The sequence below is a fragment of the Lynx canadensis genome, chromosome E1, assembly GCF_007474595.2.
Source record: "Lynx canadensis isolate LIC74 chromosome E1, mLynCan4.pri.v2, whole genome shotgun sequence".
Classification (NCBI taxonomy): Eukaryota; Metazoa; Chordata; class Mammalia; order Carnivora; family Felidae; genus Lynx; species Lynx canadensis.
In genome coordinates, this window is record NC_044316.2 from 55,685,785 (window position 1) to 55,695,208 (window position 9,424).

The 9,424-nt window shown below is 50.5% G+C and overlaps 1 long non-coding RNA gene and 1 other non-coding gene across 3 annotated transcripts; both read left to right on the forward strand.

The window, feature by feature from the left end:
* Positions 1-3,801: 3,801 nt before the first annotated feature.
* LOC115501032 lies at positions 3,802-9,226 on the forward strand. 2 transcript variants are annotated; one of them, XR_003964706.1, is made up of 5 exons: positions 3,802-3,888; positions 4,344-4,426; positions 7,041-7,128; positions 7,253-7,291; positions 8,813-9,226. It is a non-coding gene; the product is annotated as an uncharacterized LOC115501032 (long non-coding RNA). The 2 variants fall into 2 exon arrangements; XR_003964707.1 differs by lacking the exon at positions 7,041-7,128.
* On the forward strand, positions 6,847-6,930 carry LOC115501892. Its single transcript, XR_003964944.1, has one exon. It is a non-coding gene; the product is annotated as a small nucleolar RNA R38 (small nucleolar RNA).
* Positions 9,227-9,424: the final 198 nt, after the last annotated feature.

Below are 9,424 nucleotides of genomic sequence, written 5' to 3' on the forward strand. Positions count from 1 at the left end.
ATAATTTTATGAGAGGCAACAGCTCTTCAAAGCAGACAAGTGAAATGCCTGCTGTTGGCAAACACAGGAAAGAACCCACTGCAATGCCAAGGTCGCCTCTTCTCCATAAATAGGGTACACTTTATTGTTTGTTTTTTTTTAACGTTTTATTTATTTTTGAGAGACAGAGAGCCTGAGCAGGGGAGGGGCAGAGAGAAAGGGAGACACAGAATCCGAAGCAGCCTCCAGGCTCTGAGCTGTCAGCACAGAGCCCGATGCAAGGCTCAAACTGGTGAACTGTGAGATCATGACCCGAGCTGAAGTCACACGTTTAACTGACTGAGCCATCCAGGTGCCCCTCCTTTTATTTTGCCCTGACTCGTTCTTTTGGAGAGTTATAATTAAAAAAAAAAGAAAAAAAAAGATTTGGGACATGTCGATCAGATAATTTAGGATGGTTTTGACTCTAACAGAACACCAAACTGAAGATGGCCGAAACAGTAAGGACATTTTTTTTTTCTTTTTTTTTTCTTTTTTTTTTTTTTCAACATTTATTTATTTTTTGGGACAGAGAGAGACAGAGCATGAACGGGGGAGGGGCAGAGAGAGAGGGAGACACAGAATCGGAAACAGGCTCCAGGCTCTGAGCCATCAGCCCAGAGCCCGACGCGGGGCTCGAACTCACGGACCGCGAGATCGTGACCTGGCTGAAGTCGGACGCTTAACCGACTGCGCCACCCAGGCGCCCCAGGACATTTTTTTTTTAAATCGCACATTCTGCGTGTCACTGAAACTAACATGCCATTGTTTGTAAGATGCCTCTCGCATTCAGAAACTCAGTAAAATGTAAAAGTATGTGACTCTGAATCAGAACAAAAGGTCTGAAGGTAGGGGGCTTCAGGACTGGGATTTCAGCAGTTCATCATCGCAGACTCTACGTTTTTGGTTTCACTCTGCCTGGTCAGATTTTGGCCTCTTGCTTTGCAGCAAGCCTCACGGATGCAAGATGGCTGCCACAGCCTCGAGCATCACATCTTCGCGGTGTCCCAAAGCCAGAAGAGAGGCTGCTGTTTTTCAAAACAAGAAAACTTTCCCCAACTTGGCAGAATTGCATCACAAACCCATTTCTGAATTCCTGGCAGAAGGAATAGAGTTACCGCAAGGGTCTGGTGCAGACTAATCGAGACTCACCCTTAGGGCTGGGGAGGAGCTTCCCGCCACTGGAGCACAAAGTCGTCCAGTAGCTCTGTTCCGTTTGTAAGATGTAGAAACAACAGCTGTGGGCTGGCGATGAACGGTGCCGCTGCACAGACGAACTTCCTATAAATCGTGGTGCCACTGTTCACAGTGTAAGCAGTCCACTGCTTGGGATAAACCTACCCACCTTCTGTTCTGGCTGATGACGGGAAAGATTTCCTTTCCAGGTTAAGAAATTAACCTCAATATTCCAAAGACTCTGTTTCCTATTCATGTGGGTTTCAGACACCATGTTTTAAATCCTGTCAGTGGATGGGACTCGGCAAGCTAACCACCTGAACACAGCAGGACAGCTGACTGCATTTCACCCCGGTGCTCAGAGCCAAGGTCTTGGACCAGCACTTTGGCTCTGTGCAGCTTGTGATCTACTTCTGTCACTTACGGCTAGACTGTGTGACTCTTTCCACGTCAGTAAATACAGAGCCACACTAGCCTTGACTGACAGCTACATACTAATTCCACCGTACGTTAAACACTCTAACGTCCCAGACCTCACCAGCAATGAGCGCGGAAGAAATCACAACACTACCACTTTGGTCTCAACAGCTCTGAACCCCTGCCTGCTAGTTCAGAAATCTGATGCATCCTTTGTTGTCTTTCCCACTGATTTCTGGACTGCCCGGGCAGCGTGCCCGACATGTGCTCCGGCACCAGCCCGCTCACTGCGTTTTGCTCTGTCCTCTTGGCCACTGCCCAGCCGCCCGTGCCAGCCCACCCGCTGTGAGCCTGCTGCTCTTCCATTAAGTGCCTTGTCGGTGTCAAAGTTACACCGCGGACCATGGCACAGGGGCCCCTCACCACACAGTAGGTGGCAACTGGTCTGGGACTCAAGACGCCCCTGCCAGAGCCCAGAGCCTCAGTCTTGTACCCATCAACCCCTGCAGCCTGCCGTCCTCACCCCTCCTGCCCTAAAGTGGCTCAAAACCATGGAACAGGTGCCCCCCCCCCGCCCCGCCCGCCGATTCCATCCCTAACCACCCCTACAAACACACAAAACCCCTCTTTGCTCCCCTCCCCCCACACCCCAAAGCCCCGTAATATGACTGATGTATAGATATATGCAGTTCAGTAAAACTTAGTGCTAAAAGCATGGATTCTGCAGGGCTGAGATCAAACCCTGACTCCAGCAATCACTAGTTGTGTGAATTTGGGAAAGTTACCTCGTCTCTCAATGCTTGCATTCCCTCCTCTGGAAAACGGGGGTAGTGACGGCACACTTCACAGGGCGGTGGTGCAGATTAAAGCAATCGACACACATAGGGTCCAAAAGTCGTGAATGGCACATAGTAGGTGCTATGAAGTGTTCGCTATTACTATGTTGTGCCTGCAGCAGGTTGCTTGGCGACAGACAAGCAGCTTCTCGTAACTTCTACCCTCAAAATTCCCTCTCCAAGTCTGAAATGAAAGGAACTTAGTTTACAGGGAGGGAACCCACGCTTCCCTTTAGTAATGCACAAAACAGTGCCTTTAAGGGCAAGACAGAGACCCTTAAGAGTCAATTTCACATGACAGAAGTTACCGCTAAGTGAGTCAACTATTATTTGTTGAGTGCTTACTGCCGGCAGAGGCAGCGGAATACCAACGAGGCCCTGTGAGGAAATTAAAAAAGAAAAAAAAATAATTAAAAGCGACGTCTCCTGCCTTGAAGAACTTACAATCAAAATTAAGGGAGGCAAACATAAACAAATGTGGTAACATGAAGATAAGCGCCTGCGACATTCGGCCATATACAGAAAAATATAACCCAGACTAAATGCCCCTGAGAACCTTGCTAAAAGGGTCGAAGAGAATGGGGAGAGGCTAATGCAGAAGAGGTTTCCCGGGCTTGCAAACTTAATTTCCAAACAGGTGTAAATTGTGGCCCTGACTGTAGTTGTTTCTCCCGATTGCTACTTCAAACACGGAGCCAGAGTGTTGCCTGAAAAACAGCGGTCAGAAGGGGCGGTGGGTGCTACACCATTCCCAGTTTTCATAATTTATTTGCTCCCCCGTCGGAATTAAAGCCACGCGGCGAGAGCCGCTGAGGGTCAGTCGGATAGCTGCTCGCTGGCGCCCCCTGCCGCCGGAGCCTCCCCGCCCCCCGCCCCAGCTTCACCTGCTGCGGCGCCCGACGCCCCCACAGTGCCCTGGCAATCAGCACCCCCTTCTCTAACGCAACCCATCGCCTAGATGACCCCTCCCCGCCCAAGGTGAACTCCGCAGGACAATTAAGAACGAAATCCGGCCGGGCCTCGGTTTCCTTATCCATTTCCCTCGTGAGCCCCCCCAGCCCCGCCCCCCACTTTGTAAGCCAACCCAGTCTTGGCCAGGGACAATCCGTGGACACGAGATAAATGGCTGTAACTGAAACAACCGTCCATCTTCGTTTTCTTCAAAGATCAGGCCTCCCACCCCAGGCTCTCTACTGTCCCTGGTGGCGGCCACCGCAGCTCCAGGCTCTCGCTGAGGTTGCGGCCGCCCCCAGCGACGGCTGTTTGGACTACATTTCCCATGAGCCTTTCCCCAGCATCGCGAGAGCTCTGCCGAGCCTGCCGCGAAGACTTGCGCGCAGGCGCGGTTCCGCCTTCTCTTCGAAGCAGGCCGCGTGGCTGGGAGTCATGGCGGCCTCTGTCTGGCCCGAACGCGACGAGCAGTCTCGGGTGTTTGGTGCTGGTAAGGCTGCGGTGGTCGGGAAATGGGGTCTTTCTTGACCCGACGCTGGTTCACTTGGCCCCCACCCTCTTTCTTCAGAGGCCACGATAAACCGGCGTCGCGTCTGCCGTGGTTGGGGTTAGTTGAGATGCTGGGTGAAAGAACGCTTTCTGAATGGTTCGAGTGTTAATGGTTGGTGGGAGAGAGCTCAAGCCCGTGTTTGGAGCCTTCATTTTTCAGGGAGGTTCTTCCAGCCTGCGCAGCCCGGTGAGCCGCACAGCCACCGCGTGCCGGCCCTGCGGGTCTCCCAGGGCCACCCCGGGAGAGGGCACCCGAGTACTTCCTCCTGGAGGGTCTTGTCAACGGCCCCATTCCGTAGTTTTTGTTCCATCCTACAGTTACAAGTGGGATTGCAGATTTTGGAAAGTCGTAAGTTTACAACGAACCGTCCATGCTCACTTTTCCCTTCCCCACAGGCTTTTCTTCGTCGTCTGCGGAGACCGCGAGCAGCAGACCTGCAGGTTGAAGTTTAAAAGTGACGGATGGAGCCCTGAAACGGGTAAGAATGGGTGCCGGCAGGACCTGGGTGGTCACCAGAAGTGAGAAAGTCGAGATGATGTGCAGGCTTGTCACGTTCGGCCGCCTCACCCCGTATTCTGATTTTAAGTTTAATTTTATGAACACGTCGACGCATAAATCCAGTTAGGGTGAGAAAAATGGACCCAGAATCCGGAAACGAGTAGGGTCTGTGCCAGTGTAATTTGGGGCCACTAGGTGTCACTGTTTGGAACCAAAATGGTTGCTGCATACAGGGGTAGAAGACAGACTCAGGAAATGGGTGTTGGTTGCAGTGGGGGGTGGGATTTAGAAATATTTGTGCGTGATTCAAAGTTATCCTTGTGTGAAAGGACATCTTTTCTGAAGAGTTCTGATGCCTTGAGGCTCAGCTTTTTAAATAACCAATCTTGAGAACGTCTTAACGTTGCTTCTGTTAGGATGAAATAGGTTGTCCGTGTTTCTCTTATAGATGATTTAAAGTTCTGGGGTTTATTTATTTTTTTAATGTGTGTTTAATTTTGAGAGGGAGTGTGAGCAGGGGAAGGGGGAGAGGGAGACAGAATCTGAGGCAGGCTCCAGGCCTCCATCAGTCAGCACAGAGCCTGCCATAGGGCTCGAACCCATGAACCGTGCATGAGACCATGAGCTGAGCCAAAGTCTGGTGCTTAACTGACTGAGCCACCCAGGCACCCCAGGTTTGGGTTTTTTTTTTTTTAAATGTTCATTTAATTTTGAGAGCATGAGCAGGGGAGGGACAGAGAGGGAGACAGAATCTGAAGCGGGCTCAGAGCTGTCGGCGCAGAGCCCAACACGTGGCTAGGGGCTGGAACTCAAACCATGAGCTCATGATCTCAGCCAAAGTCGGATGCTTAACCGACTGAACCACCCAGGCGCCCCGGTGAAAACCATTGAGTGTAAGACTTTTTGTGATGAAATTTCTATTAATGGAAATAAGTCTTTTTAGCTCTTTGCCAGAATTGCATAAGTTAGGGTCCCTTTAGTGTCCCATCTGTTAGATTTCAGGGATGCGAGCCTCCCAGGATTGTTACCGCCTGGGTAAGGGAAGTGGTGTGGAACCCTGCTAGGCTCCTTCCCAAACAGTCTCCCACCAAACAATTTCTAACAAGTCTTATGTGCAGTAGTTATTTTCTCCTTTGCTACTGAGTAAAGAAACTGAGGCTTAGAGTTACATAGCTGTTATTTATTGTTGTTTTGTTCTTAACCATAAAAATAGGGCAAATTGTGTGGGGGTGCTAAAACCATTTTTCAGTCTCATTGAAGAATTATTGAGGTCTGATTAGACCAGTTGGTGGCGGGGGGGGGGGTGGTTAGACCGGTGGTTCTTTGCTGGGGGGTGGAGGATGCTAATGGGATCTAATGGATGCTGCTTAGTATCCTGCAATGCCCAAGACCGCCCCCCACGACAAAGACTATCTCCCCAGAACCTCAGAGCTGAGATTGATGAAACCTTGTATTAGATGAATTTGAAAGATGCAGGCTCTAGTCTCAGGCTGTTGTGAGATAACCCCACCAGAGCTTTATTTCTTTGTCAGACAGTGTTACTGCTTTCCAGACCTGGCTATACCTCCGAACTACCTGCAAAGTGTTTAAATGTACACCTCCAGCCACGGGTGTGCGTGGCCCTGGAGTGAGCCCAAGAATTGTGTGGCTGTTTCAAGAACAGTTGTATGGGAGAAATTAGACAATCTGATCTACTTTTAGCTCAGGGATTTTTATTGCAGCAAGATTATAGCCCTGGCTATTTTTAAGTAGCTCTTGGGGCAGATCTATAATCCTCTACTTAAAAAACTGATCTTGCTCTGTGGATCCTTTCATACGCATAGGTGAGCGAAGGAGAAATGACCTTGTGTCATGTTGCCTCTTGGCAGCAGGTCCCCTTTGTACAGTTGGCCTTGAACGGGCTTCCTGGAAGAAGTAACCGCACTGTCTGGAGCATTTTACCGACAGATAAACCCCATACTCCGTTCTCAGGCACTTTTGCTCAGGTAGAACCTGTCTTTTAAAGGGCAGGGGGGCACCTGGGGGCTCAGTTGGTTGAGTATCCACTTAGGCACAGGTCATGATCTCCCGGCTCGTGGGTTTGAGGCCCTTGGAGCCCGCTTCGGATTCTGTGTCTCCCTCTCCCCGTGCCCCTCCCCTGTTTGTGCGCTCGCTCGCTCTCTCTCTCTCTCTCTCTCTCTTTCAAAAATAAACATTAGAAAAAAATTAAAACTAACGGGCAGGAAGTGTCATTGAGTCAGATCTGGGATGCTGGGTACATCTAGGCACTAGGTGTCAAGTTTTTACCTTTGAAGGAAAGTTAATACACAAGTTTGAGAATACTTAATGAGGGACGTAGAGCAGAATTTGGTAGGGGAAGAATGGAATCTGCCTGCGCTGTAACTGGCTGGCTGGTGGGAGCTGAGTCCGTGATGATGTAAAGTTATCCCTGTCTGAAGGCAAAGAAAGGCCTTTCTGTGTGGAATGTGGATGTCTGAAACTCAGTTTCCCAGGTTGGCTCTCTGGAAAATTCAGGTCTGATTTGAAAGTGAGCTGCTTGAGAGCACCCGTGTGTATCTTCAGCAGGTTTTTCTCTTGCAATTTCTCCTCGCCAGGTACAGTCCCAGCCTCGGTTTCTGAGGCTGAAAAAGGACCCTCCAGAAGTAGCTGCCAGCGGCGACGTGTCTGAAGAGACTTTCTGGTGTAAGGAGAGACCTTCTGAACAGACGCGGCTGGCTGGCATGTTTGGTTTTGCCGCTCCTGCCCTGGGCTTAGGATTGTGCTGAGCGGCAGGGAGATTGTAACACAGGTCTGTTTTCTTTGCTAGATGTCCGCAGTGTGTGAGTACGGAACTGCTTCGCCTCAAGTAAGTGAAATGATTCTTCCCCTGTTGCTTTGTAGTGTTTCTGTCTTTGTTTTTCTAAGAAGCCCCGCAAGCCTATGATGGTTAGTTATCCCTGTCTGAAAACCTCGGCTGAGGGGAAACCCATCTATTCTGAGGCTTTGGGGTTTGTCTCTGTGCTCTTAAAAGTTCAGGCTTGGGGTGCCTGGATGGCTCGGTCGGTTAAGCCTCCCACTCTTGACTTGGGTTCAGGTCATGATCTCCTGGTTCATGAGCTCAAGCCCTGTGTTGAGCTCTGCACTGACGGTGTGGTGTGCGCTCGAGATTCTCCGTCTCTCTGCCCCTCCCCGTTTGCACTCTCTCTTAAAAATAAGTAAAAAACTTAAAAAAAGTTCAGGCTGTATCAGGGATCAAACTGAATGGACTCCAGAGGGAACTGTGTCTACCCGGCCAAGACCCCATGCATTGTCCCTCTGCAACTTGAAAACCGACAGTGCGGCTGCCTTGTCACGCTCTAGGCCCCTTGATTAATGGTTCTGACGGTACAGGCTAGAGGAGGTGCGAGAAGTGGGCAAGTAGCCCAGTTTGGGGTCATGTTCTTAACCGGGGTATGAAAGAGTGCTTGTCACACATTTTAAGGCAATGAAAGCACTCTTTGAAACAGACGGGAATGTAGAAAGTCTGCCAGCTGTGGCGGTGTGAATGTACGAGGACCGTGACCCCCTCGGCACCGCATCCTGACGTTCAGGAGAGAAGGGCCGTCCTGACACTGGCAGGGCTATCAGGTTTCCGGGTGCTTTGTTTCCAGCAGCCGGGAGCTCTCCGCAGGGTTCACGCCGATCGTGTGATCACGTCTGCGCGACGTGACTGGCGAGAGCCGCCTTGGGTGGCAGAGGGCCGGGTTGGCTGGCACGTGAGCAAGCAAGTAGCAGAGCGGTGCTGGGCCGGGACGGTGTCTGGCGCTGTTCCCGTTGAAATGCCAGGCTTGAAGTGGGCACGTGGCCTTTTTCTGTTCAAATTGGGAGGTATGTGTGGGCTCTTTAAGGTCACATATTTGTTCAGTCACCAAGGCGGCTAGATTTGGGGTGGGATTTAATAAGCCTGAAAACTGGCCCCAGCAGCTGACAGCCTGGAAGTAAGACCCAGTAAAAGGATGTGTTAGCGAGTGGGGAAACCCGCTTCTTGCGTTACGGTTGCCGCTGAGTGGATGTGACTGCTCCACGGGGCTTGCATCGGCATTTAGGTCTGACTTGCAAAGTTTTACGTCCGGAAGAGGGTCAGATGTGAATGTCTCCAGACTGGCCATTGCCAGACACTGTTCCCTTTGAGCATCAGCTCCCCAGGGCACGCTGCAGTGTCGAGTCCCCTGGGAACCGCACCGGCCTGCACCGATGGTGCCTTCAACAGTGTGGGCCTAATGCTTGGCTAGAACGGCTGCTGCTGCCATTGCCTTTTCTTCTCTAAATTAGGGTCTTTAAATGTAGCCTTCAGTTTTGAGTCACCTGGTTGGCCGTTCTATCGAATGATTCTCCTTTGGTCTTGCAGGTTCTCTCCCCAGTGATGCCAAGTTCTGTGCCAGTTACTAATGCCTGTGAAGCAATTCCCCCCTGCCCCCCGCCAAAGGAGAGCGACTTCAGAATTGTTTGGACTTCGTCTCCAAAAAGCAGCCAAAGGCTATGAGTGACTTTATCCCGGAAAATATTTGGCAGTTGGTCAAATCAGGGCATAGCTAAGAATATCCAGGATGCAACTTTTTAGCCGATGTGGGTATAATTCGCTCATTGGCGAGAATGTGGCGGCGGTGGACGGAAGGCGGTTAACGTGTACACGTTCTGTTCGAGGAAACTGAGGGGACGCAGGTGTTCAGCCTTGGAAGAACGTTTCATCAGGGTGGATTTCCTGTGAAGTTCTGTCTTGGGCTTAAATTTTGAAGTACAAATAAAAGTGTTAAAAAATGGGCTTTGTGACATTGTGGATTCCACGTTGAGACCCACGTTATGGGATTTTACTCAGTGCTCAGCTAACAGTGTTCTTGTAGAAGTGAAAGTTTCAGAGAATACCATTAAGTAGGGTTAACAGTTAACACAGGATGCGGTTGGATGTTTTGTTTGTTAAGTTTCCCCCCAAGTCGATTTTCTGCCCCTCTTAATGGGTGGC